The 27181-nt window shown below is 67.5% G+C and overlaps 1 protein-coding gene across 2 annotated transcripts in view; it reads left to right on the top strand.

Moving 5' to 3' along the window:
- Positions 1-5793: 5793 nt before the first annotated feature.
- Positions 5794-27181, top strand: part of AGPAT3 (1-acylglycerol-3-phosphate O-acyltransferase 3) — a 51183-nt gene continuing 29795 nt past the window's right edge. The window contains exon 1 of one of the 2 annotated variants that reach the window (XM_054700248.1): positions 5794-5811. The gene's annotated coding sequence lies outside the window, so the exon portion shown is untranslated. Of the gene's footprint in view, positions 5812-18002; positions 18130-27181 lie in introns of those variants that run through there. The other variant, XM_037524869.2, reaches the window with a different exon arrangement.

The following is a 27181-nucleotide window of genomic DNA, read 5'->3' as shown; positions in this document are numbered from 1 at the left end:
GGCCAGAGGTGTGAGAGGACTCACCAGAGACAGAGTGGGGAGCAGAACAGGCGGATCTACTGAAATCCACCGCTGAGGGGAGCAGCGGGGAGACAGGAGAGGTCTGCTGTGCCGTGTGGGTTGCTCCCTGGCCGGGGATCAAATTTGTGCTCCGGTGGCTGCCGATAGCTTCATAGTGCTGAGACGTAACCCCTGCGCCAACAGGGAGGCCCAGGTTCTGCTTGTTTTTAGACCAGCCTTGAGGTAGTGCGGGCACTTGTCACAAAATACTCCAGCTCGTCATGTCTATGAAGCCACAAGAAAGTTTCTTTACTCCGTGTGGCTCTGGAAGGTGCTAGCTGTCCGCCCGGGAGCGCTGGGGGCGGGCCGCTCACTGCCACTTCCCTGTGACGGGCCACCAGGGGCTTCAGGGCCTAAAGCACCCCGTTCTTCAGCTCATGCGTCTGTGCTGCGACAAGGTTGGGCTTAGCTGGCTGGTCCTGCTGCTGGCCCCGGCACGCCTCGGCCTCTGAAATCATGGGGTGGGCGGGCAGGCGGGGTGGCCGTGCTGGGGAAGTTGTCTGGCTCCAAGAGCAGTGAGAACAGCCCCTGCAGCAAGTCCTTCTACAGCCATTCCTAGGAGACAAGTCACTCATTTATTTTCAATTCTTCGTCATGATGATACACACACAGCTCGAACTGCAGCGTTTCGGCCATTTTCTAAGCGCGTGCTCCTGGCATTATTCAAGCCGGGTCTCGCGCCCAGAGAGCAGCCCAGGCTCAAGGTCGTGGGGGGCTCCCCTCTCCGTGGAGCCAGCCATCACCGGTCACCTGTGCCCCGGCCCAGCCGGGGGAGACGGGGCGGCGTGGGCGGGAGCCAGCGCCCCAGGGACTGGGCAGCCACAGCTGACACAGGGACGCTGGAGGGCTCACCACGAGGCTGTGCGGGAGGGGCAGGGCCGCGGGGCCCTGGGAGTGGCAGGGGCTGGCAGGACTTGGATATGGGGCTCAGCCAGGGCTGGAGGCGGACACCGTGTTCTGTGTTCTGGGGACCTGCCTGGCCAAGGAGGGACGGGAGGAGAGAGATGGCAGAAGAGGCCACAGGGGATCCCCGGGGAGCTGGTGGGGGCATTGTGGGGATGAAGCCGCCTGCCTGGTCTGGAAGCCGCCGGCACAGACATCCAGCTGGCCACGGGGCCCTGGAGATGGCAAACCAGACCTGCTCCTCGTCGGGCAGAAATGGTGCCGACACCACAGCACCCCACGGCCCCCTACAGAGCCAGCACTGTCGGGGGCTCTCGTTGCCCCGCCTCTCTGCAGCCCCCCCTCCCCGCCATTTTATCCATCAGTTTGGTCGAAGCTTGTCTGGCATTAGAGGGGTCTGCAGCTGGACCTCGCCCACTGATAGCGGCGCACTCTTGGGGCCAGGCCCTGGACGGAGCTCCCTTGGCAGAGAGCAGGCTCTCCCGCTGTGAGCCCACGGTGGCACCCAGAGGACCCGAGAGAGCTGGGCAGTGGGGCTGGCTGGTCGAGGTCTGGGCGCCCCCAGAAGTGCTGACTCCCATGCTCCTCCAGATGTTGAAAGCACCAAGGTGACAAAAGCTGACAGTCCCTCAGGGGGTCACCGGAGGGGCGGGGCCTGCCAGGCATCACCCCAAGCAGCCTCCTGCTGGTGGGCTGGGGCAGATGCTGTGCTGCTAGGGGCCAGGCCGAGCCCCGCCTGCCACCCCATTCACTCCTGCCCCACCGGAGCCGTGGCCAGCTCTCACTCAGAAGCTCCCTGAGGGGTGGGGCCTGCACCCCTACTTGCATGCCAGTTATTCAACAGGAGTTGAAGGAGCAAGCTCCCCAGACAGGGGACCAGGCTCTGATGGTCCCAGGCCATGTGACCTCAGGGAGCTCTGTAGCCCCCCTGGGCCCAGTGCCCGCTCCTGGACCAGAGAGAGCTGCCCTGCCTGCCAGTGGGGGTGCTTCAAGCAGGGCCGTGCCAGGAGGGCATCCATGTCGTTTCACCATCAGATTCTTTTGTTGTTCTTAGGTAGTCTTATTTTCTTTAAAGATTTATTATTTATGCAAATGAGGACTGGGGTACAGGCCAGAGATGCTGGGGGTGGACTCACCAGAGACAGAGTGGGGAGCAGAACAGGCGGATCCACTGAAACACACTGCTGAGGGGAACAGCGGGGAGACAGGAGAGGTCTGCTGCGCCATGTGGGTAGCTCCCTGGCCAGGGATCAAACTCATGCTGCAGAGGCTGCGGACAGCTTCATAGTGCAGTGCTCAACCCCTCGCGCCACCAGGGAGGCCCTGTTCTTGGGTATTCTTAGCCTATCTCCTCCCTCGTCTCTGCAGAGACCTCCTCCCTTATGTACAGCGCATCAGGTCATTTTTTTCCTGGAATCTTCCCTGAACCAGGGGTAGCCCTTGCCTGGCTCCCGCCCTGTGTCTTGGGGACTTGGCGGCGCGGGGGGCTGGTCCAGGGCTGGCTAGTGTCCCCCTCATGCATTCCAAACACCAACCTTTACAGGTGGATTTTCAGAAGCGGCGCGTACTTCAGGCAGGCGCACCTTGGTCTGCAAAGTCGGGGTGCGGGCCCCAGGAGTGTCCCAGGCACATAGCGTTTCTAATTGGGGGAGGCTAGGTCTCAGGACAGGCTGAGGGGGTAAGGATGCAAGGTCCTGGGGTGCTGCAATGCCATTGACAGATGAAAGGAGGGCCAGGACTGGGCAGGCAGAGCCTCAGACCATGAGGTGACTGACTGAGGCAGAGACTGCTGGGGGGGGGCTTCAGCCCCTCCCCCAGCCCGTCCCGCCCTGCAGCCTCAATCTGGTCGTGTCACTGTCTCTGGCCCTCAGCTGCCTCCCTGGCGGCCAGCCTGTCTGCCCTGGGACTTGCAGAAAGGTCAGAGTCCAAGACTAGCAGCTCTGGGCTGTGCATGGGCCCTGCAGGCCCTGGATCTCTACAACATGCCCGCTGGGCAGAGACTGGCATCCCCATGCCCCAGTGCCTGTCCTCCCAGCGTGGGAGCCTGGGGATTCAGCACAGGTGGCTGCCCTGCCCTCCCATGCCCCCCAGGTCTGCTCCAGGCAGCGCGCTGATGTCACCACTCTCATGACCTTGACTTTGTCCTCTGGGCTTTGACTTTGACCTTTGACCAAGCCAGGCTTCCCTGCAGTGGCCCCCTGCACCCACCCTCCGGTGTCAATGATGGTGTCTGAGCCAGCACCTCTGGCCATCGACCACAGGGCGGCTGGGGTGCCAGGCTCTGCAAGAAAGACTCCTTTTGTGGGCCCCGCCCCAGAAGGAGCCGCAGCTAGGGCGAGCTGTCACCAGCCCCTGTCACCGCGGGGCGCCCGTGGGGGACCTCCTCTTGCCTCGGAGAAGCTGCCCAGCAAGCCTGCCCGGCGCTCACAGGGCGGGCGAGTCTGACCTCGTGGGCCGATATCACGCTGCTTCAGACTCTAGAAACGCCTGAACCGGCCCCGGGCCGTCTGGGAAGGGCCGGGCTCCTCTGCAGACGGGAATGGGGGCCGCGCGGAGAGCCTTGTCCGGGCCACAGGCTGGCGGAGCTGGGCGCTCAGCGCCTGTCCACAGCCAGAGGCTTATGTGTGTCCAGCGGCTCCAGGTGTCTTCCCTGGCGCTGCCCCCTCGCCTGGCCGCCCCCTCTCCAGACCCGCCTGGGAGCCGCCCTGTACCCAAAGGCCCGCGGGCTGGCCTGAGGCTTCAGGGGAGTGTTCTCCAAGACAGCCCCTCACTGCAGAGACCCTGGGCTTGGAAGGGCTGCTTGGAAGGGCTGCCTGCCCTCTGACCCTGGGGCCACCCGGGGCTCCCTCACCTACCTGTGGAGGCCAGCAGCCAGTTCTGAGGGTGAGACCGTGAGCAGGGGCCCTCCCCGGGGCCTGGCTCACACTCCTGGTGGGCACGCGCTCCCCCCCTCCTGCAGGGTCCACCACCGAGCCCGCAACTCCAGCTGAGCTGCCCTCTGGCGTCTAGTTTTCGGGCCGGGCCGGGGTTCCTCTCCCGACAGGACCCGCCGGCTGGGCCCCGAGAAGCGGCAGCGCCGGCCGCATCAGGCCTGCAGCCCCACGCACAGTGCGACGTGGGCTGGGCAGCCGAGTCTGCGGCTCGTGGCCTGGCCGGGCCACGCACCTCTGTGACCTCCCGTCCTGGTCAGGCTGAGCACGTGTCCCCCCCAGAAGCCAGGAAGGCTGCTGGCCGACTTCCAGGATCTGATTAAATGTTTGCTCTGCTCTTTTCCAGAGGCGAGTTCCTGCTCAGCCCAGGGCTGAATGATCTTAGACTCTAACTGAATGCAGATTAGATTATATTGATGACGCCTCAGGCTATTGAGACAAACAGTATTTCCAGCAGATCTCAAAAGAGCTCAGGGTAACTTAATGGGCCCTCAGATGGCGAAATGAGGCACATTTTAATTGTAAAAAGCCAACATCACGTGTGCAGGTAGCAAGCCCAGCCCAGGCCCTGACCAGTGACCGGCCAGCATGTTTCATTTTCGTCCTTCGAGAAGCTTTCTGGACTGGTAGACGCGTCTATTCTTTTAATACAGAAACAGTCCTGCCATACCCTGGGGACAATGTAATGTCAGTGTGGATAGGGTTTCCACGCTCACAGACGCTCAGTGTTTTAAATTAAAAACACTACGTGGGTATTGTGGCATCGATGGCACCGGGGGTCTGCTGGGCCCGGGGCTCTGCAGCGCGGGCCGGCGCTGGTGCACACGTGCAGGTGCTGGTGGAGCTCGCGGCGGGCAAGGAGGCCGGTGACCACGCAGGCCCAAGGCTCGCGAGCAACCCTGTGACCCGGCAAAGCCCAGCTTCTTTGCGGAGGGCGAGGGATGTGAGGAGACAGGTGCGGCCGTGTTTATTTTACTTCAGTCTAGGTGTTTTCTGAAATAATTTGAGGAGGCTTAAAATAAGATGCAGCAGACAGTAACTGCACCTGGCGTTCTGAGCCATCTTCGATGGTGTCCTCCAGGCCCCGCAGCGCGGGGCAGGCTGGGGAGTGGGCTCAGGCCGCCCCAGGCCGCAGTGGGGGCAGCCGAGGGGCACAGTGAGGGGTGTGCAGGTAATGGGGGGGACAGCCCTGTCTTCCAGGCGGGGGGCGGGGGCTGGCCAGGCGGCTCTCTTCAGTTGGGCAGGACGTGACAGTCAGTGCCCTCAGGCGGGGGAGACACTGGCCTTGGGGGGTGCCCTGGGGGCACAGCCCAGTGCGGATGCCAAGGTCGGTATGTCAAAGGGCGGCATGTGGGTCTGAAACCTGACCCTGCGCCCAGCCAAGCTGTGACCCCAGGACACTCACACCAGGTGCTGCCCCGGCGACTGCGGGGGCTTCTGGGGAGAAGCGGGGTGTAAGCGCGTTGACAGGGCCTGCGGAAGGGGCCCCCAACTATGCTCGGAGGCCAGGCCCCAGGGTGTCCCAGCCCCAGCCCGCCCTCCCGCCCTGGCCCTGAAGGGGCTGCCCTCCCGCTCGCCGGGGCGGACAGCGCCGGCCGCCGCGGCCGCGAGGGGTGCTCGGGGGTCCTCCCGGCCCGCGCCGGCCCCCCCGCCCCGCGTCCCGGCCCGCGAGCCCCCGGGGTCCGCCGCCCCCCGCCGCCCGGCGCCCCGGTCCCCCGGCCCGCGCCGCGCCCCGCCCGCCCGCGCCCCGCGCCCCGCGCCCCGCCCGCCCGCGCCCCGCGCCCCGCGCCCGCCGGAACTGTGGGGCGCGCACAGGAAGTGGCGGCGGCGGGCGGGCCGGCGCGGGGCGCTGCTGAGGCCCGACGAGGGCCGCGGCCCGGGCGGGCGAGGCCGGCGCGGCGGGAGGCGGCGGCTGCAGGTGAGCGGGGCGGGGGGCGGGGGGGGGCGCGGGCGGGGGGGGGGCCGGGCGGGCGGGGCCTCCTCCCCGCGCCCCCCTTCCGGGCCGGGTAGTTTCGCTTTCCGGCCGGGGCCGGGGCGCGGGGGACTCGGGGGAGCCGGGGGGGGGGGTGGGGGGGGGTGGGGGGGGTGGGGGGGGCGCCGGGGGGCCGGGGCGCGGGCCGGGCGGGGCTCGGCGGAGCCGGCGCCCCGGGAGCGCCGGCGGGGGCGCCCGGCCCGGGGCTGCGACCCGCCCGCCGCTGGGCCGAGGCTGGGCCGAGGCTGGGCCGGCGCGAACCCGCGTCGGGGCTTTTTTTTTAACTTTGAGCGAAGTTCCCGGCGGGCGGCCTGGGGCGCGGCGGGGCGCTCCCCCAGGAGGCCGGGGGGCCGGGACGAGGCGGCCCCCCGCGAGCGGGAGCCTGGGGGCGCCCGCGTGGGGGACCCGCCGTGACAGCCGGCCGCGGCCTCGGCGGGGCCCCCCACGACCCTGTCGGTCCGGCCCGAGCCCCCGGGGCCTCCTCGGGCCACTCTGTATCCCCCGCGCGCTACATTGTCTCAGGCCGGCCGGGCCGGGCCCGCCCGCTGGAGCGCGGTGTCGGGGTGTCGGCGGCCAAGGGAGGCCCCCAGGCCGCGCCGGGCAGGTGTGGGCCCGGCCCGGGTCCCCCCTCCGCCCCCGGCCCCCCGCAGGGCCGAGCCCACCCGGCGGCCCCGGGCCTGGGCCTCGGAAGCCAGGAAAGGGCGCCCGCGGGGTGACCTCCTGCCCCGCTGCTCCTGGGGTCCTGGCGGCTGGCGGGGTGGCCTCGCCCGAGTGGGGAGGGGACGCCTGCGCCCCGACACCAGCCCCCAGGGCGCCGAGGCCACAGCTTCCCGCACCGGCGGGAGGTCGGGCGTGTCTGGTCGCAGGGAGGGGAGCGCGGCATCAGCCTCGGCATCCGACAGAGAAAGTGAAAAACAAACAGTGTCTGAGAGGCTGCGCTCTGGGGGGCAGCCTCTGTCCAGTCATGCTCCATCCTCCACGTCGGGGGGCAGAGGGGAGCCACCTTCACCCCTCGTGGCCATCTGAGCGCCCCTCAGCAGAGGCAGCGGCTGCAGCCCTTCCTCACCGCCCTCCCTGGCTGGCCCGTCGCAGACTCAGCCTTTCCAGTTCCGAGTCAGGGGTGACCAGCACGTCCAGGGAGGGCCGGGGCGGGGGCTCCGTCGCCGCTGCCCCCCGTGTGTGTGACGCTGGCTCTTGAGCGCTCTGCCTCCGCGCTGAGCAACGTGCGTACGTTCTAGGAAAGCTGGACTGAACTCTGTCTGTCTGTCTGTCTATCTGTATTTATTTATTTTTATACAAGAGTTGGGGTGCAGGCCAGATGCACGGGAGGGTGAGAGGATTCACCAGAGACAGAGTGGGGAGCAGAACAGGCGGATTGACTGAAACCCGCTGCTGAGGGGAGCAGCGGGGAGACAGGAGGGGTCTGCTGTGCCGGTGGGTCACTCCCTGGCCGAGGATTGAACTCGGGCCGCAGTGGTGACAGCCTGTGGCTGACCCCTAGGCACCAGGGAGGCCCCCTCATCCAGTCACTTTGAAGAAGGGCCCGGGTTTCCGTGATGGGGCAGCCAGTGGCGCGGGCGGCGCCGGCATCTTCCCAGGCGCATGGGAGGCGCACAGGCAGAGGCTGCTGTTGCTGAGTCGGAGGCCGGCGGGCGGTGTTTTCCTCCTGGCCGAGCGTCTGCCACCTGGGAGTAGATGTGAAGCCAGGTGCCCGGCGGGGCCAGCCCCTGGTGACTGGCAACTGCATCATGGCCGGTCAGCTTGATTTCCCGCTGGAGGCGGGAGGGGGCGTGGGGAGGCAGGGGTGCAGCACCACGCTAGCCCTGCAGGGTCGCGTTAAGCGACAGCGAAGCGAGGTCCCGGGTGGAGGAGGCGGCGGGAGCTCCATGCTTTGTTACAGGGCAAGGAGGGGGCACCCCAGAACCCCCAAACCTGCCTGCTCTAGATAGGTTCTGCCACCCACCGCGTCGAGACCCAGCACAGGCCCTTCGCGGAAAGGACCTGAATACCCTCAAGGCGCAGCACAGCAAAGGGGAGACTAGAGTGTCCAGATCAAGCCCCCGAAGTCACCCGTCCCCTCGTGGGCACAAGTCAGCCCCCCAGGATCGGCCCAGAACCAGGCCCCAGAGCCCGCCGGGGCCTACGCGCCTTCCCGGGACCCGCGGAAGAGGCAGAAGCCGCCGCGCGAGTCTGGGAGGAAAAGAGCCACGTCCAAGCGCAGGTCGAAGCTGCCGCCGTCCCGCCCCACGGGTCCCGCCGCGCCGTGTCACCCGGTCCAGGACCCGGGAGCCCGCGCAGCAGCTTCACGTGCCTCTGCGCCCCGCGCCTCCAGGCCCCTCCTGCCCCTTCCTGCTTCCTGCTTCGCCGGGCTCCTCTCCGGCCTCTCCTCCCCCGCCCCCAGCGCCACTGTCCCTCGGGTGGGGCAGGGAACCTGGAACCTCCCCTTTTCCGGGGACCCCCGTTACACTTTCTCCTGGCGGCCCCTGGCCTGGAACCGCGGCAGGGGCGCTGGTGTGGCTGTGTCCTTTGCGCTGCCGTCCAGGCCTTTTCAGTTGACACCAGTGGCCGTGGTCTGAGCTGCTCTGAGCTTCACACTGTGCGTGGGAAGTGGGTCACTCACGGCATGGGCAGCGGGCAGCAGGCCTGATGGGCCCAGGGCTGTGGGTCTCGCTGCCAGACCCCTCGAGGCCCCGTCTGCGCTGACAGCTGTGCGGCTTCCCGAAGCATCTGGAAAACTTGCCATGTGTCAAGGCTAACTCGGTAGACAGGAGGGTCTCACACTGTGAGGCTGACGCGCCACAGGGACGCAGGGCGGGAGGGAGTGGGCGCAGCTCCCGCAGACCCGCCCAGGCCCTCGCCCCGCTTCGTGGCGCCGACGTGAGTCCCGAGACTGCCGACGCCGGGCTCAGCTTTTCAGAGGTTGATTTCGAATTTACACCACGGTCCTGGTGGAACTGGAGCGGCGGGGAGCCAGTGATGGATGTGCCTCATTTCCAAGAGCGGCGCCCGCGGGGCGGCGTGGGGCAGTGGTGGCGCCGCCTGGCGCGCGCCTTCCCAGCAGCGGCTCTTGGTAAAATCACAGACATCAGATCGCGAACCGAAGACCACGGCCGTTTGGGTTACGAGGGCAGCAGGTGCCAAGTGCAAGAGATTTTGGGCGAGAAAGGCCGGGGCTGCAGGGGTGGGAGGGGGTAAGCCTGGTCCTCGGGGCTCAGCCTGGTGAGGCTGGGGAGCGGCCCCCGCCGCAGCCGGGACAGTGTCGGCTGGGATCCCTGGACCCGACCCCGCACCCTGGCCCTGCGTCCACGCCGCCCCGCCCGGGCTGCCTGGGTGCGTGCCGGGCTCTGCACGGTGATCTGCCTGGCGAAGCCCCCGACAGCCCCCGGGTGAAGGGGAGCGGCTTGGTGATCCGCAGAAAGAGATGGAGACCCCCGAGCTCCAGACTGTGGCGATGGCGTGGGGCCCCGTGTTGCTTGTGGAGAGCTGTGGCCCCTGAGAGTGGGGCAGGGAGCTGGGGCGTCCGGTATGGGTGGGGCACGGGACTGGGTTGTTCAGCTTTCTGGGGGTGCTTGCAGGCCTCTGTTGCTCTGGTTCTGGGGTGCTGTGGGTGGGTGGGGCTGCTGCCACCAGGCCTCGTTCCCGGCTGGTGCTTCCAGGCGCCCCGGCTGCTGGGCACACCCACAGGCTTCCCACGGAGGTCACAGTCGCAGGCTCCCGCGGTGCCCGTGGGCCAGAGAGCAGGTAGGTGCGAGGCAGGGTGAGGATGGCTTCGCTCGGACGTGGCTCCCCTGGACCCCAGCCGCTGACCCTGGACACCGACCCCGCGCCCTTGCACCCCCACTTCTGACCCTGCCATAGCTCCCACCGCTCACCCCACAAAAGTTACTGGATTCTTGGTCTGCTGAGTCAAGCCCACGCCCGGCTTTCATGCAGCATCCGTTGTCGTCAGCAAGCCGTGCCGGCCGGACGAGAGGCCGCCCGGAGCATGGCCCGGGCTCCTGCTGTGACCGCGTGGCCAACACATGTGCGTGGCTCTGGAGTAACGCCACGGCGCTCATTAAATGCAGAGGCGCCTGCAGACGCTGGAGAAGCAGCAGGAGAAAGAGACCGAGGGGCCGACCCTCCTCTTGCGGGCGGGGCTGGGAGGGGGACGCCACAGTGAGGATCCATGTGCGTGTGCGTGTGCGCGTGCGTGTGCGTGCACACCCGAGCCCCCCGCCCAGGAGGTCGGGACAGTGAGGTTTATGAAGTGCACCCCGAGTTCACTGGAAGACAAGCCTCACCCGTCTGATTCCCTGGAGCCTTCGGTGGCGCGTGGGGCCGGCGGACACCCCTGCAGGCCCCGTGGGCTCAGGGAGCCTCGGGCAGGCGGGCAGACCCCACACCACCTCACTGGGCAGTATCCAGGGTGCGCGGGCCAGCGGCCTGCCCGTAGTGAGCCCCAGCCACGCCCTGCGCTGGGAGGTGGTGTCTTTGCCGCCAGAGTGGGTTGGGGGACTGGGGGGGCCTGCATGGACAGGTTTGCGCCCGTCTCCTCCTCGGAGCCCTTTTCTGCCCTTCGTGGGTGCGGTCTTTCCTCGCCGTGCTCTCGGGGTGCTGATGCGGGGACTCCTGTGTTCAGGACAGGAGCCCTGGGAAGGGGCGCGGGCACCCCCCATAGCTGTCCAGTCTCTGACTTTGTCTTGATGAGTAGAAGTTCCTGATGCACCTCTCCTGGGCGTGCTGGAGAAGGCCTGGCCCACAGGTGCCTCCTGCGTCTCCGTCCTGATGTTTTAGGGTGTGCTCCGCACAGTGGGTCACCCGACGCCAGCCCCCGGCTCCTCCCTGCCCCCTCCTCCGTGGTGCCGCTGCCGCCGCCTGTCCGGGCGCCCTCGGTGGGTTTTGTCTCGCCGGCCTATAGGTATATGTGGGGTCCCTGCTCCACTCAGCACCCCACCCTGGCCACCTGGACGCCCTTCCCTGGAGCCCCCAGGGTGCCTGGTGGGTCTTGCTCTTTGCTCGTTCATGTCGGTGTTAAAATCAGCTTGTCCGGTTTCACGAGAAACTCTCCCCATTTGATTGAAATTGTGCGGGTCCCCGAAGGGCGGCGTGGGGGGCACTTTTGTGATGCGGCATCTTCCTGCTGGGGTGTGGCTGGGCCCCACCCACGGGTCTCCTGAAATGACTGGCAGGGAGGGAGCTGCCCGCCGCCCTGCGCGCGCTCTTGCTGCTGGCACGTTCGTCCCGCGCTGCTCCGTCTGCTGCTGTCACGCGCGGCGCTTAGACGCTGCCAGTTTGCTTGACGTGTCTGGCCCCGTGGTGGTGTCCCGGCGACGCAGGGGCTGGGCGCACGGCTGTAGGCAGGCCCCGGCAGCGTCTGTTCTCAGGCTCTGTAGATTGGAGGGGCAGGCCAGGTCTGCCTCTGCCACCCCCCGCCGCCGCCCGCCCCGTCCCTGGTGCCCCTGCATGGGCCTTCGGGTGCAACGTAAGGAGCGTCTGGTCCCGCTCCCGGTGCTGAGGACGCTTCGAGCGCCTCCCTGTCTGTGTTGGTGGAAACGCAGAGGCGGCGCGGCCCCGCATCTCCACACTGCTCCTCCCGGGAGCAGACAAGACAAACAAGCGGCAGGAAAACACAGAGATGAAACCAGACTCGCCCCCGTGCCGCTGGGAGAGGCAGAAATAAGCCTGCAGTGGGATGTGCCTGGCCCTGGGGGACTGTGCATCGGCCTGACCGGCTCTGCAGACAGCGTGGCGTGGGGCTGGGGCACCCTTGGGCACATGGGTGCCCGCCAGGTGGCCAGCAGGTCTGCGGCGGCGCTGTTTGTACTGGGCAGCCCGGACGCCCCTGAATGCACACCTCCAAATGACATGGGGGGGGGTGGCCACATGTCCGCACGCAGGACAGAGGTCACAGCTCCTGCCACGGGCACTGCGGCCTCCTGGGGGCCCGCAGAGTGTGTGGGGGGCTCCGTCCAGGTGAGCACAGGGCCCCCCATCCGCGCAGCTAGGCGGAGATTGGCTGGGGCACCCTGGGACTCAGGGGGCCACTTAGAGGCGTCGAGGGGCACCGGGAACAGGGGTGGTGGTTTTGTGGAAGTTTTCTCTACACATACCGTTAAGTGGACAGTTTTGTAAAAGAGTAAAAGAAGATTCTGGGGCAGGAGACAGGTTGGGGGACCGGGCGTCTTCCCGAGGGCAGGCGCTGTCCTCAGGAGACGGTGCTGCCGCCGGCAGCTGCTCGAGACGCTTCTGGAAGCACTGGCCACGGTGCAGACCTGGGCCGCCCGGGAGCTGCCTCAGAAGGGCGGGGACACCCTCTCCTGGCCAGTGCTGGGCTCGCTGCCCAGGAAGGTTCGCCGCCCAGGAGGGGAAGCAGCCGCAGAGGCCCCCAGAACACCTGGTCACGCCCAGGGTCTCGGAAGGAACGCAGGGCCACACGCTGTCCGGCCACACTGCCCTCCTGGACACCAGCCGCAGCTCACGGTCTGTCGGGAGCTGAGCCCGGGCGGTCGGGAGCGGGTGGTGTGGAGTGGCGGTGGTGAGGACGGCGGCGGTGAGGATCCTGGTGGATGGCCGCGGGGCGGTGGCCTCCGGAGCCAGGGACTCTGCGGTGCTGGCCTGGGAGTGACGGGCGCGGGCTCCCCACAAGGCTCTGGTGGGAGGGAGGGGCGCTGTGAGGCTGAGGGTCCTTGGGGTCGCAGTGACCTGGGTCAGCCACACTCTGGGGCCCCCGCTCCAGGGCGCCTTGGCAGGTGCCAGGTGACCAGGGCAGGGTCAGCATTTCACGCTGGCCACAGCCCAGGCTCTGTCTCCGGGTGGGACCGGTCAGTTCCACCGGGAGATGCCCACACCACGCAGGCGGCCTTCATCTCCCCAGGCTCCATGCGTGAGGGACAGCGGCCGCGCCGTGTGGCGTGGGGGCCGGGGCCTCTGCAGATGGGGTGTGGGGGAGCCCTGCAGCACTTCCTTCCCACCAGGGGGAGCAGGAGGGGCGCCCTGGACCCGCTGGCCAGCTTGGCGCCGCGGAAGCGCACAGCCCGGAAGGCTGCTGTGGCCGTGGCCGTGGCCGTGGCCGGGGCGTGAGCCCCCCACCCCCCCGGGAGTGCTGACGCGGGCCGTGCCGGCTCCCGCTGCTGCGCGCCGAGCTGGTGGCGCGGGCTTCTCTGCCGTCCTTGGCGAAGCTCTGAGTGGGCTCCCTCTCCGCCCCGCCCCGCCCGCCCCCTGCCCGGCGGCCGCACGGTTTAGGGTGCTTTGCCCTGGTCAGCGGTGAGCGGGCTCGCGGCCGCCCTGTCTCGCTGTCCGCCCCCGGCCGCCCCCCGGCCACCCCCCGGCCGTCCCGCCTCGCGCTCGGCGCCGGGCCGCGTGGCCTGCTTCCTCTCGTTACATGGAACGTCTCGATTTTCGTACCCTGGTCGCTTCCGCCCGACATTCAGCTCCTCCCGCGGGGGTGGACCCGTCGGTCTCCCGCCACGTCACCTGCCCCGTGTGCCCTGCCCGCCCCGTTTGGACCCCTTAGCCCCACCCCGGCTGTGCGCCCCGATCTCCGGCTGCCTGCAAGTTTGTCTCTTCCCCGAGCCTGTTTGGTCTCCCCGCACCCCCCGTGGGAGGGGCCATCGGTGTCTTTCTCCTTCTGCCACTGAGCATCATCAGTGTCCTGGCGGGGAGGGGGCCTGGGGGGCTGTGCGTGCTGACCTGCCCGCGTCTGGCCGCCGTCCCCCACACCGACCTGTGAGTCCTGGTGGATTCCTCTCACGGGTGCGGCGCTCTCTTTTCTGGATCAGTTGCTGAGCTTGTTTTCTAGGGCCCGACCTGGGGCCGCGTCTCGGCGCCCTCGGGCGCGGCTGTCTCCCGTGCTGTCCCTCTGGAGGCCCTGGGGAGGGCGCCCTTTCCAGTTCCCTCGGGGGCTATGGTCCGCAGCCGAGGGCCTCAGCCTCCCCAGCCGGGCCGCCCGACGTGCTCCTGGGCTGACCCGTGCGCCTCTGCCGGGATCTTCTTGGCCAGCCCACGGGGCGGGGGGTGACGTGGAGCGTGGCGTCCACGGAGCGTGGTGACCCAGGCGTCCGCCACCGCCTCCCACCCTGCCCAGGGCAGCTGAGCCTCGCGGGGGGCAAAGGTCGTCATGCCTCCTAATGTTTAAATCTCTGCTCTGCCTGACGTGAGCTCCTCCTGGTCACCCCGAATGTCTCCGCCCCTGCTTCCCTGCCTTCTTCCCGGTCGAGGCGCCCTCGGCCTCGGGCTGTCCCCGCCGCAGCTCCGTTCTGGCCGCTGGCCCCGCGGGCCCCTCCAGCTGCGCGGGGCGCCTCAGCTTCTGGGCGCAGCTACTTTCCAGGCGTCCGTGAAGCGTTTGCGGCCGCGGCGGCGCCGCTGTGCTGGGGTGTGGAGCGTTTTCACTGCTCGGTTCTTATTTAGAAGTTTCCGTTGTTGCGTCCCCCTTTCTGGCGTGGGGTCCCGCCGCTCCGGCTGCTGACTGGCGAGGGGCCCCGCGGGGAGCTGCCGGCCCTGGCCTCCGGCCTCCCTGCCGTGCGACCCGCCGTGGCTCTGCCCCCGCGCGCGGCCGGCCTCCCTCCCGCGGCCTGTTCGTCATCCCGCGTGGGAGCCGCGCGGCCCGAGGGCCAAGCTGTGTTTCCTGCAGTTGGGGAAACTTCAGCCGCTCTCTCGTTGACCGGCTCGGCGTCTGCAGGCCCCCGGCCCCGGCCGCGCTCGCTGGTCCCTGCGCCGGCTCTGCGGCTCTGCCTGACCCGCCGCGGGCATGAGGCCTCTGCCTGGGCCTCCCCGGCTCTCCCCCGCGTCTCCACCCTGGTGTCCTTTCCCTTTCGTGCCTCCCCTTCTGCTTCTGTGCACGCGTGTTTCACATGAAGCAGCGCATGACGCCGTCGTGGCGACTCCCGAGGCACCGCCCCCCCCCCCACACACACCCACCGCCGCCTGGATCCTCCACTGAGCTGCCTGCTGCCCTGGGCCTCCCCACGCCGTTCTCTGGAACCTTCCTTCCCCTTCGCCTGCTGAATCTTCTATTGCTCTACTGGGCTGTCACTGCCTGGGAGGCCTTCCCTGGTCTGGAGCCAGAGCTGGGATGCTCGTGCGTGTGCACACGCATGCACCCATATGTGTACACGCACACCCATGCAGACACTCGCACTCCCCACAGACACCCACGCGCACACATGCACGCACGCACACACACACTCGAACATCAGTGTTGTTGCATCCCGCCTGGGGCCCCTGGCCGCTCTCCCCCGCTCCTCCGCCCTGCTGACTCCCGCCACTTGCCCTCGTGGTCAGTGAGGACCGTGAGGCTGCCCTGGCCTCCTGGGGGGATGGGGGTGTGTGATGGGCTCCTCTGAGGGCACGAGCACCCCCACTTGCTACAGGTTGATGTGACGTCTCAGCTGGCACCCAGGGGGCTTGGCCTGGGTGCTGGCTGCTGTGCACATTTCCAGCCTGGCTCCTCCTGGAGCACGGGAGGAGGCCGTGCTGGACGCCTGGTAGGTGGTTCGCCTCCGCTGGTGTTCTGGCTTCGGAGTCCTCTTCCTTCCGTGTTGGAGGACGCAGAGACGCGGGTCTCTTCTGCAAGGTCAGCGGTGAGAATAGCAATGGGGCCTGTCTGTCCCGGTGGGCAGTGGCGGCACAGAGGCCAGGTGGGCATGGCTCCCTGCAGCTCCCCCTGTGGCCCCCTGCTGTGCTGCTGGGGACACAGCTCTCCCGCAGTGACGGTCGGGGCCGCTCTGAGAAGGGAGAGTGAGGAAGGGGCCAACCCCCTGCCCGCGCCGCTGGCCCCAGGGTCGCCCTCCCGCGGTGCTGCCGGGGTGGAGCCGGGGTGGGGTCCTCACCACGGCCGCCTGGGGCTGGACGTCCTTGTGGGCCGGAGCCCGCGGCTCTCGGAGGCTGCGTCTCCACGGCGAGTCCACCTGCGGATCCCGGAAGCCACCGGCCTGAGAGTGGGGACGGCCAGCTGGGGGCTGCGGGCACCACCCTGGGGCTTCTGCCGTCCTCCTGCGGCTTCCGGGGTGCAGGCTGCTCGGTGGGTCCTCGGAGGCCCTGGGACCCGGAGCTTCGGCCCCTCGCGGCCAGGGATGCGTCTCAGCGGCCGGACAGTGATTCCCTGCGCTCAGCAGTCTTGCTTGTTCCGCGTGTTTCCCACACATGCGTGACCTTTGCGAATACGTGTCAGAACCCGAACCCACGTTGGTGGAAGGGTGGACTCGTGCGATAGCATGACTCTGCCAGACTCCTTTTGCTGCCACTCACACCCACCAAAGCCTGCAAACAGCCACAGAGCTCTGGAGAAGCACCCCTGCCCCCACCCCTGCTCGCCCCACGGAGGAGCGGCCAGCAGACCTGGGCCACGGGACAGCTGCAGCATGTGACTGTGCTGGCAGGAGAGCCGCTCGGGCTGCGGCTGATCCTGGCTGTCCTTCCGATGGGGGGGCAGGGATGCGGGGGTGGGGGAGAGAGGGGGACAGAGACCCAGGGTGGGGGAGAGAGGGGGGCAGAGACCAGGGGTGGGGGAGAGAGGGGGGCAGAGACCAGGGGTGGGGGAGGTGGGGACAGAGAGACAGACAAGGGGGCGAGAGGAGATAGAAATAAGGCGCAAACTTCTTATAAATAGGAGCTGTTTTCAGGAAAAAAGAAAATCGAAAAGGCAGCGGCGATGAGTAATTCTACTTTGTCATTTAGCGTGGACTTATCTTTAAACAAGGATCAGTTTCCTCTGCTCCCACGTTTTTCTTTTCTTTTTATTTATTTTTAAGATTTATTTATTTATGCATACAAGAGCAGGGGCACAGGCCAGAGGTGCGAGGATTCACCAGAGACAGAGTGGGGAGCAGATCAGGCAGATCCACTGAAATCCACTGCTGGGGGGAGCAGCGGGGAGACAGGAGGGTCTGCTGGGCCCTGTGGGAATCTCCCGGGCTGGGGATCAAACCCGTGCTGCAGCGGCTGCGGACAGCCCCGTAGGCCGCGTCTCAACCCCCTGCGCCACCAGGGAGGCCCCAAAATTTTTCTTTATTTTTTTTTTAAAGATTTATTTATTTATTTATACAAGAACCGGGGCACAGGCCAGTCTCGTGGGAGGGTGAGAGGATTCACCAGAGACAGAGCAGGAAACAGAACAGGAGGAATGACTGAAGTACACTGCTGAGGGGAGCAGCGGGGGGCAGGAGAGGTCTGTGTGCCATGTGGGACCCTCGCCAGCTGGCCGGGATCGAACTGGCACTGCAGAGGCTGCGGGCAGCTTCACAGCGTGTCGCTCAACCGCTGCGCCACCAGGGGAGGCCCGCCCCAAAATTTTTCATAAGAAAAAGAGACTTGGGGGCACTGAATCCATTGCCAGGGTGTCTGTGCTGCGTCTTGCGGTTGTGTTGCATTTCTGGGAGGGGGGGCTGCTTTTTTGTACGTGATTGTACAGGGATGGAACTCAGGCCACAGTGGTAATAGCCCGAGACTGACCGCTAGGCCCCTGGGGAGGCCCCAGAAGGCTTTTTAAAATTAAAGTTTCACACTCTTTAAATCTTACAAGTAAAGCTTCCCTGGGGGCTCCCTGAGGGCGCAGGGATCTCAGCACCAGGAAGCTGTCCGCAGCCTCTGCAGCACAGGTACGATCCCCGGCCAGGGAGCTACCCACAGGGCGCGGCAGACCTCTCCTGTCTCCCCGCTGCTCCCCTCAGCAGTGTATGTCAGTCTGTCTGCCTGTTCTGCTCCCCGCTCTGTCTCTGGTGAATCCTCTCACCCCCCACACCTCTGGCCTGTACCCCAGCTCTTGTGTGCATAAATAAATAAATTTTTTTAAGAAACAACCAAACTATGGCATGCGCGTCTCAGCATGATTCAACAGGAGCAGGCACGGTCACCGGGGCAGCACGCAGGTTTGCGCCCTCGCTGGCGGCTGAGGGCCCGGCTGCTCTGACCCAGCGGGGCGGAGGCCGCTCGCTCCCAAGGTGGGACCCGCCGCAGCGGCCGCTCCCCAGGCCCTCAAGGGAGGCCGAAGCCGCCTTGCTGTCCTCCTGGGTCTCTCGGGCTTGTCTCTTTGCAAGCCATGGCCGTGCCTCCTGACCAGGTGCGGGCAGCAGTGAGGCCCGTGGGCCGCGCCCCTGGTGTGTGCCTTCGCCCGTGGGCTGCTGGGTTCTCCGGGAAGTGACGGGCCTCGTGGCGGTCAGTTCCCCCACGTGCGGGCTGCGTTCGGGGCCTGCGTGTCCTGTAGCTGTGCTTCTCCTGCCTTCGCTTTCAGCCCTGCAAGCCGGGACCCAAGGACGTTTGCTCCCACAAGTGCCGACCCGGTGCTGGGTAAGTTGGGAGAAGGGCGCCCCACGCTGGGGGCGGAGGATGTGCGTGTGCAAGAGTGTGTGTGTGTGTGTGCGTGCGCGTGCATTTCTCTTCCCTGCAGTGGGTCCTGCCCCAGAGACCCGAGCCCGCCCCTTGTGGACAGCGAGGGCATCCAGGGGTCCAGCTCACTGACCGGCTTGGGTGACGCTGTGGGGTGGTGTCGGGCCACGTCGACTCTGTTCTTTTCTTGAGGGGCACACAGGCTCGACCTTTGTTATGGGGCCGAAAGATGTCTGTCATCAACTCTCATTTGTCCAAAGTCCAGAAGGTGAGCTCAGGGGAAGCTTGCCAGGTGCGGCCAGGAGGGGCGTCACCTGGCTCTTGTTAGCAGGCCCAGTGGGGCCGGCGGTTGTCTTGCCCAGATGTCCTGGGCGGGCCTGGCCTGGAGCGCAGGCTGGTGGGCTCCTGTCGGGACGTCCCAGGAGGTGCTGGGACGAGCAGCAGCCTTGATGGCCGCACCCTGCTGGGCACCGAGTCCGTCCGGCCTGAGGACAGTGCCTGGCCAGGAGGGACCCCCCGGGCCCCAGGCCCCCTCCCCCTGCTCGCGCTCCCCCACATACCTCCTTTTGGGCTCCGCGGCGCCCGGCTGCAGCCCCGGTCTGCGCCCCATGCTGGTCTGCCTGCGTGGACGTGCGCCTTGGCTCAGGCGGAGGCTCCGTGTGCAGCACTTGCTGCCCTTGTCGGGAGCCTCAGCCTCCTCGGGCAGTCCACGGCCGGGCTGGAGGGGGGCTCCGCCCGCTGGCCCTGGGGGCTTCGGCTCCGGCACTCTCAGTCAGCAGAGTTTCTTGGCTTTGGGGTGTTAGGACATGACGGCGGCTTCCATGGCACGGCGGGTGGAGGCAGGCGCCGGAGCCGGAGCCCAGGGCTGCGTGCAGGGCGCGGGGCAGATGCCCCGGAGGGCGGGCATTCGGAGGTTGCGGGTGGAAGCCCGCTGAGCCCGTGTTCCCGGGGCCGGACAAGGAGGTGTGGTGACTGCGGCCACGGAGGGTGGGGGAGGCCGGGGGGCAGCGTGGGCCTCGTGCACCGCTGACGCCTCCCGGGAGAGCCGCGGCCTCCGACGGCTCACAGTCTGGTCACGCCCGCGCAGCGTCACGCTGGGCGCCGGTCAGGCCTCCGAGGACGCTCTGGGGGCCGCCTGTGGCTGGTGGTGGACGGTCCTCGTGCCGCCGGTCCTGTGATGCGGCGGGGACAGGGACACTGGGCGGAAGTGCCCGGTGCCTGGCGGGGGCTGGGTGACGGGGCACGTCTGCCCTCGGGGCGGGTGGGAGCTGTGCTGGCCATGGAGCTGCCGTGAGGCGCCGCCTGTGCCCACTGCCCAGCCATCCCGCCCTGCTCTCGGGGCTGCTTCCACGTGACCAGGAGAGCCCAGGGTGGAGCCCGGGTGTTGAGGTGGGTACAGGGCTGACCCCAGAGGCCGTGCCTCCCATGGGCGAAACCCTGCGCTCCTGCCCCCCAAGGGGACGGCCGAGGCCGTGGCTGGCGGCGGGTGTGGGTGCGGGGGTCCCCCCTCTGGAGCACGTGGCGTCCCCGGCTCTGCGTCCTGGGGTGGACGGCGCTGGGACGGCCCTCGCTGCAGCCCCCGGGCCGGCGACAGTCAGCGCTGCCCCCACGTCCCCCAGGCACGCCCGGCCGCCTGCTCGCGCTCCTGTCTCCTTTGTCGCTTTTCAGGAAATTTTTGTCTCCTAGCAAATGACCCACTGCGCCCCGGTTTTCAGATTTATTTGCGCTGAGACGAGCCCTTCTCTCCCCCACCCACCCCGCCCCGCGCAGCCTCTCGGGGGTTAGTCCTCTTTCCCAGCCTGTGTCTGTCTATGCGCCTCCCCCTGGCGGGCTTTACTGCAGCGACTTTTGTTTTATCAGTTTTCCCCAGAATTTAGCTACGGAAGCTTTACCATTTTAGCTTTTTACATTTTAGCTTTTAAGAACATGCCTATAAATTAGTTTTTTCTGACTCTTTTGTTTGCTTTGACCTTTATTAACGTTTTGAGTTCTTTGTAATTTACTGCTACTTTTTATTTTTTTTTTTTATTTTTTATTTTTTTTTTTTTAACAAATGGTTTTCTTTTTTTTTTTTTTTTTTTTTTTAAGATTTATTTATTTATTTACACAAGCACTGGGTACAGTCAGAAGCGCGGGAGGGTGAGAGAATTCACCAGAGCCAGAGCGGGGAGCAGAGCAGGCAGAAGGACCGAAGGACACTGCTGAGGGGAGCAGCGGGCGGCAGGAGAGGTCTGCGCGCCATGCGGGACCCTCCTCTGGTGGCCGGGGAGCAGCCGGGGATCGAACCGGCGCCGCAGAGGCTGCGGGCAGCTTCGCAACCCAGCGCTCAACCGCTGCGCCACCAGGGAGGCCCTTTACTGCTACTTTTTAAATTGGAGACTTAATTCTCTTATTTTCATACATTCATTTCTAAAAATTTAAAGAATTGCAATAACTTGTCCCCTCGTGCTGCATGAGACGCCGTGGCTCCAGGTCCCCCAGAGAGGAGCCGCGGACGAGGGCGTGTCAGCCGGGGCTGGGAACCCCTTCTGTTTCCGATCTTGTCACTCCTTTTGGGGAACGCTGTGTCTTAGTTGCCTGTGGGACCTGCTGGGCCTTTGTCGTCTGCTGCACGGGCCGTTGATTGGAGGCTCGGCGTCGGGCAGGACGGCTGCCGCCCTGTGGCCCTGGCGTCCCCCTGGGCCCTCGCTGAGGCTGCTGTCCCTCCTGGGGCGAGGGTCTGCTTTGGCGTGTCCTGCAGGGGGGTGTCTGTGGAGCCCCCGGTCACCCGCTGCATGACGAGGGCTGCTGGGACAGGAGTGGCCATGCTGGCCCTTCTGGCTTCTCGAAGAGTTTCGATCCTGCTCTAGCTGGTTTGGCTTCCCGTGGCCCGGCCCGTGGTTGTCCGGTGGGAAGGTCTGGAGCCCGTCTGCGTCCCCTGACTGCGTCCTCTGTCTGAGTCCTGATTGCCCGCTGCCGGCTGCCTGCGTGGGGGTGGGGGGCGCTGCCGTGAGCGCTGGGGCCGGAGCTGGGGGCGGCGCGAAGTCCTGGCACAGACGCTCTGGACGTGGCCCCCACTGTGCTCTGTGTCACGCACACGTCGGCCTCGTTGGCTGTCGGCGCTCAGGGGTTGCTGACCTGGGCCTTGTGGAAGTGCGTTGTCCTGCGGTCGCCCAACCCCCGCACCAGCAGCTTCACCGGCGCCCGTAGGCCTGGCCCGCGCCTCACCAGGGCTCGCCCCTGCCCGCTGCTGGGCCCGCTGCTGCCTGCGAGGGGAAGGGCTTGTGTGCGGCCCCCAACCTCATCGGCGCAGACCCCTCCAGGCCCAGCAGTCTCTGCTCCCCCCGCTTTCTCCACGAGCCCACGCTGCTCGCCTGGGCCTCTGGGGCCTCCAGCGCCCCCTCCCCGCCATGGGCAGGGTGGACTCAGCAGACCAGGCCACCGTTCCCACGTCACACTCTTCCCACCCGAAGCCTCTGCTTCTCGTGTGACCCTCTTCCTCGGTGCCTTCCTTCTGGGGGTCTCTGTGTCCCCCTTCCTATGGCGAAACGTCCTGCTGCGTCATCCACCGTCCTCCTCCTTGGGCTTCTGTCCTCGCAGGATCTCACCCGTTACTCTGCTCCTCTGCCCTGGCCGTTGCCCTCACGGTGCCGGGCGGCGGGACCCCTGCGGCTCGCCCGTGCCTGCCTGCCCTCGTCACGGCAGCGGAAGGGTTTGGCGTGGAGCTTGGTCCTGGTATTTCCAGACCTGCGTTTCCAAGCGCGGTGCTCCCACCGAGCCCCCGGCCTGGACGGGCTCCGGTGTCCTCTGCAGAGGCCCTGTCACGTGTCCCTGCCCCCCCCCACGGCCACACCTGTGTCCTGTGTCACCCACTCTAAACGCTGACTACCTGGCCTGGCCTCTCTCTGTCCACACGATGGCCGCCACCACCTTCACCCCAGGACGGGTTCCTATCCCTGGCAGGGACTGGCCGGCACCCACCGCTGGTGCTGCTGGGAGCCGCGCCTGCATGAGGTGGGACGCGGGCTTCGAGGAGTGGCCCTGCCCAGCTGAGCTCAGTGCCCTCAGGCCCCCGACGCTGCTCCCGAGGGGCCTCTGCCGGTTGTTCTCAGTTGATAACAGAGAACTAGGGGTTGAGGGTCACCGGCGGTTAATCAGTGATCAGCCCAGGCCCAGATCTCGTGCTCGCCCTCGCCTTAAGGAGCCCTGGCCTGCTGGAGGCGGGAGCGGGGCCCGGGCGGGGCCACTGGGACAGTCTGGGTCTCTCTGGGTGGGAGTCGGCGCCGCGGCCTCCCTGTGGCTGGACGCTGCTTCTGGACGGTCTGCCCGACACGTGCCGGGTCCCGGGAGAGCACAGGTATCTTTATTTGGGGTGTCTGGAGAAGACTGTTTCCCTCTTTGGAGGCTAAAATGCTTAATCCCATGTTCTGGCCCCGAGCGAAGGTTGGGTGTTGGGGGCGGGCGCGCCCCTGGGGCAAGGGGTGGCAGTGAGGCACGGGCCTCTCACTGCTCACCCAGGACCGGGCACCTAATGCCCTGGTGCCACATGTGGGAGGGGTGTTCCGTGGCCACTGGAGAGGCCCCTTGCCGACGCGCCACGGGGAGCCCCTGGAGGCCGGCTGGCTGGGCAGAGGCGCCGCTCGCACACCGTGGCGTAGACCCGCTCTGAGCCCCACTTCCATGAGCCCGTGTGGTTTCTGCGGCTGTTTTGGGCACTTCACAGCACGAGGGCGGCAAGGAGAGGGTCTTGGGGTGTGGTGTGACCACCGGGTGGGTGCCATGGGCTGGCAGTGGGAGGGAAGCCCCCTCGGCTAGGGCACCCTCTGGCACTCGCGGGCACCTGCGTCCCTGGAGGCTGTGGGGCCCGTCCAGGCTGGGCCAGAGCTGCCTGTGGACGGCAGGGTGGCCCTGGACTGAGAGGCCAGCGGGGCGCGTGGTGCTTTGGGGCGGGTCCACAGGAAAGGCAGAGCAGAGCCCGCACACGCACACGCACACGCGCACCCACGTACACACGCAGATCTGAAACGCCACAGTGGGGTGGGGGTGCCTGAGATGTCGTTCCTCCGTGTTCCACTTCTGTAAGATTAGGGCCTGGGGGGCAGGGCTATGGGGATGGGGTGAGTGGGCGGTGTCGGTGCCTGGGGCCCAGCCAGGCCAAGGGCAGCAGGGCAGAGGCAGGTCTTGCTGGGAAGAGCCTGAGCTTGGCCACGTGCTGAGCCAGGGCGGGGCGTCTGCTCGCCCTCCAGGGGCTCCCTGCAAATGACCAGATTAGCAGCGGGTGGGGAAGGAATGGAGGAGCAGTTTCGCGAAGACGTGCCCCTCCTGTGCATGCTACCCGCAGCCCGTCCTCTCCTTGGGGGCTGCCCCCCTAAGCGGCCGGCGGCCAGGAGGTGTGGGGGGGGGGAGGGCACGCGGGGGCATGGGGTGACTCCCAAGCGGGCGCCAGGGCTGCCTCTCCAGAGAACAGGGCGAGGTCCAGGGCGACCTCCGCTCCCAGGCGACTGTCTCTTGCGACAGCACCCTGAGCCTCAGCGGTATCTTTTGGGGTGGCAGCGTTTGCCCTCCTGTGCCTCCCAGCACTCCCGGGCGTGTTCCCCGGAACGCCAGCTGTGGGTGTGGGATGGCTCGGCCGGGACAGCGCCCCGGGCGGGCTCAGGGCAGGGTCTGGGGCGTGTCTCCTCAGCCACCCCCAGCGCAGGACTCGGTTTCCCTGGCTGTCGGGAAACACCCTCGTGCCTGTTCGTCAGTGAGGAGCAGGGTCTGCCACCTGCCAGGGGCCCGCCTGGAGCAGACCTGAGGTTAGCAGTGACACGCCCCGTCCCAGCCTGCAGGTCTCAGGAGGGACCACCTCCCCCACCCCCGCCTTCGCAGCGCCACCCAGTGACCCTCCCCAGCTCCCCCTGCAGGGGCTGCACCTCACGTGCCTGCCACCTGCAGAACCTCTTTCAGAAGCAAGGGGTGGGGGTCTGGGTGGCAGCCAGCCCCTTGCTGCCACCTCGCAGGTGTCAGGAGTCCAGAAACCCCTCGTGACCTGGCAGAAGCCCGGCGCTCCCCGTCCGCCCGCCCCGGGCCCCACGGACGGGGTCTCTGCACCGTGCAGGGCGGCAGCGCCTCCCTGACCATCTCGGAAATGCCCCGTCTTGGCTCGGGTGCCCTGCAGCTTCTGTCTTCCCGTTGGCAGGAGGGTTGAGGTCAAGCCTGAGAACACCTGTGTTCCCCCCACCCCGGCTCCGCCCACCAGCTCCTGCTGCCCAGACAGGGAGGGGCTGAGGAGCATAAAGGCTCAGCTGCAGTGGGGCTCTGTGGACTCCGCAGGCAGGCGCGGGGACCGGTCCTGCAGGTCCAGGGGACTGACAGGTAAGGGTGGGGCTGCACCCTCTCCTTGAGCCTCCTCCCCAGGCCCGAATGCGGCTCTTGCTGGGAGAGGGGTAGGGTGCACTGGTGGGCCCCCAAGTTCCCGCCTGCACCCCAGGGGTCTAGTTGCCCTCACCCTGCACTCCTCACGCAAGCAGGGGCCCTGCCTTCCCAGCCGCCCCACCCCACAGCCCACGGCCACCCCGTGGGCAGTGACGCTCCGTCTATGGCTATGGCCATGCACAGCTGACACCCACGGGCCCGGCCCAGCCCGAGGCCACCGCCCATGTGTGTGGTGAGTCCTGAGGGCAGAGACCAAGCCCGAGGCAGCTGGAGGGCGTCTCGGCACCTCTGGGCAGCCGCGCTGGGGTGGGTGTGGGGTGTCCTGGCCCCGCAGAGTCACTTTCATTTCTGTGTCGTGTGCCAGGTCACTTGGTTGCAACACCCTGGCCCCGGGCAGCGGGGAGCTGAAGGACACCTTCCCGGAGCCGCCTCTGGTTGGCTGAGACACGTTTCTCTGGGGACTGCCATGGGGTGACCCGCGCGCGAGTGGCCAGACAGCGGTTCTGAGGCCCCGGGCTAGGCGGGCCCTGCTCCGAGTGGCAGGTGCTCTGGGCTGTGACCCCCAGTGTGACCCCAGCGCCAGCCCCAGGCGGCTGTGAGTCTCCATGTTCTGCCACCCGCTCCCTCCCGCCCCCCACTACGGGCCAGCCTGCAAGGTGCTGCCAGCAGATGGGCAGATGCCCGGCACTCAGATGCCCGGGCCGAGTGCCCTGGCCTGTCTCGCGCACAGGCTCAACATGGAGCTAGGGGCATCTCCTGTCCTGGGGTCAGGACTGTGCAGGCCTGGGGGAGGGCGGTGGCCTGCCCTGGTCTAAGGATGTCGCAGGCTCACCCTTTAGTCCTCGCCCCTGACTGGTGTCCCCACCGCAGTGGGAGCCGAGGCTGAGCAGCTCAGCACCCCCTCCCCGGCCCACGCTGGGGGGTGAGGCCCCCGGTGGATGGGCCCACGCCCACCGCTCTCTGCCAGGACCAGTGGGGACTGTGCGGGCGGCAGCCTGCGGCTGATGGGAGCAGGCGCCTGCGCTGAGAACGCGGCTCGGGAGGGTCGGCCACCGGCCCTGCCAGACCTCGGTCCCTCGGCCGCGGGCGGCCTTGGGGCTGCCCAGGATAGCAGCGGCCGTGCCGCGGGGGCGGTCCAGGAAAGTGAGCTGGTGTGCGGGGCCGCTTTGTGCCCAGCAGCTCGGCAGGTGCCGGGGCCTCCAGCGAGGGGCGGGAGGGGCCGGCACTCAAAACACCTGCCCCTGGGCGGGTCCCCCCTTCAGGGTGTTCCTGCGGCTCCGCCTCCACAACGGGCACCAGGCGCTGGGGAAAGGCTCGCTGGGGCTCTCCCTGCAGGGCCGCGGGGCTGGCCGTGGTCCGACGACGGAGCCGTGAGGCTGGTGCGCTCCCGCCTGATGCCCGCAGGGGCTGGGGCCGCAGCTCGGGGGGCCTCGGCCGGCTGCCTGTGTGCGTCCGTGCGGGAGGCCCGTCCTGGCGGTCAGGGCGCCTGCTTACGCGCGTTTCCAGCTCGCTTCAGCTGGGCAGGGAGCTTTCCCGCCGGGACTCTGGTTTGGACGTGCTCGCCCACCAGGGCCGCCGGGTGGCCGCGGGGTGGGGGTGTGGGGGCGCTGTCCCTGGGCACACGCGCCTACAGTCGTGAGGAGGGGTCTTCCGGCCGTTGAGCGTCCCCTGCCCGGCGGCCTCCGCCAGGGTCCCGCCTCTGAGCGCCAAGGCCCGCGGGCCCGCCCAGCTCCCAGCAGCTGCTTCCCGGTGTTTGGTTGGCCACCGCCTGCCGGGTGGGCAGCCCTGAGACCACGGCCTCTGCCTCCCACGGGACAGAAGGCGGCGCTGCCGCGTCCGTCTCCCGCTGACCCTGCCCCGCGCCCGGGCTGCGTCAGGGCGGGCCCAGGAGTCCGGAGCCGCAGGGCCTCTGGGGAGGCGGTGGGGAGTGGGCAGCTGACTGGGAGCGGCCAGTCTGAGGTGCAGACGGGGAGGAACCAGGCTCGCTCTGGGACGCGGGCAGAGCAACGGGGGTTCTGCGACCTGGGCGGAGGCGCCGCGGCCCAGCTGCTGAGAGCACGGGCGGATGGGCCATGGCAGTGCCTGCCTGTCGCCCGGTGCGACCTCGGCGTGCCCTAGCGGCCTGCTCTTGGGCCTCTGCCTGCTTGGCCCCTCCGTCAGCTTGGTGGCCGCCAGCACCAGCTCTGGGCGCGTCCCGACGGCCCAGCCTGCGGGAGGGCGCTGGCTCTGCAGGGGCCGGGGGCAGCAGGGACGTCTGTGCTCTGCTGGGCCGCACCCTGGACTTGGGGCTGGGGGCAGGGCCGAGAGGACGTGATCTGGAGATGGGCTGCCCGCCACCTCCCCTGTCTGCCCCTCCTGGGTCCAGATGGGTCTGCTCACCTCCTGGGCCCTGGCGCGCCCCCGCCCCTGCAGTCTGCCTGGTCCTCTGTGCGGGGCTGCTGTTCGGGCACAGCCTGTGGGTGGAGATGCTGGGCTCTCTGCGGGGCTGCCCAGCTCCCTAGTCTCCCCCCATCCCAAGCAAGCAGGTTGTCACGGGCAGGCCTGGGCTGTCCAGGGACCAGGTGGACTTTCTCTTGACGTTGGCAACAGCCGTGTCTGGCCAGCCTGGCCCAGGCGT

Source organism: Talpa occidentalis, unplaced genomic scaffold (assembly GCF_014898055.3).
Source record: "Talpa occidentalis isolate TD23 unplaced genomic scaffold, MPIMG_talOcc4v2.1 talOcc4.4, whole genome shotgun sequence".
Taxonomy (NCBI): Eukaryota; Metazoa; Chordata; class Mammalia; order Eulipotyphla; family Talpidae; genus Talpa; species Talpa occidentalis.
The sequence above is the reverse complement of the archived record's forward strand: the minus strand, read 5'-3'. Positions and strand labels throughout refer to the sequence as shown.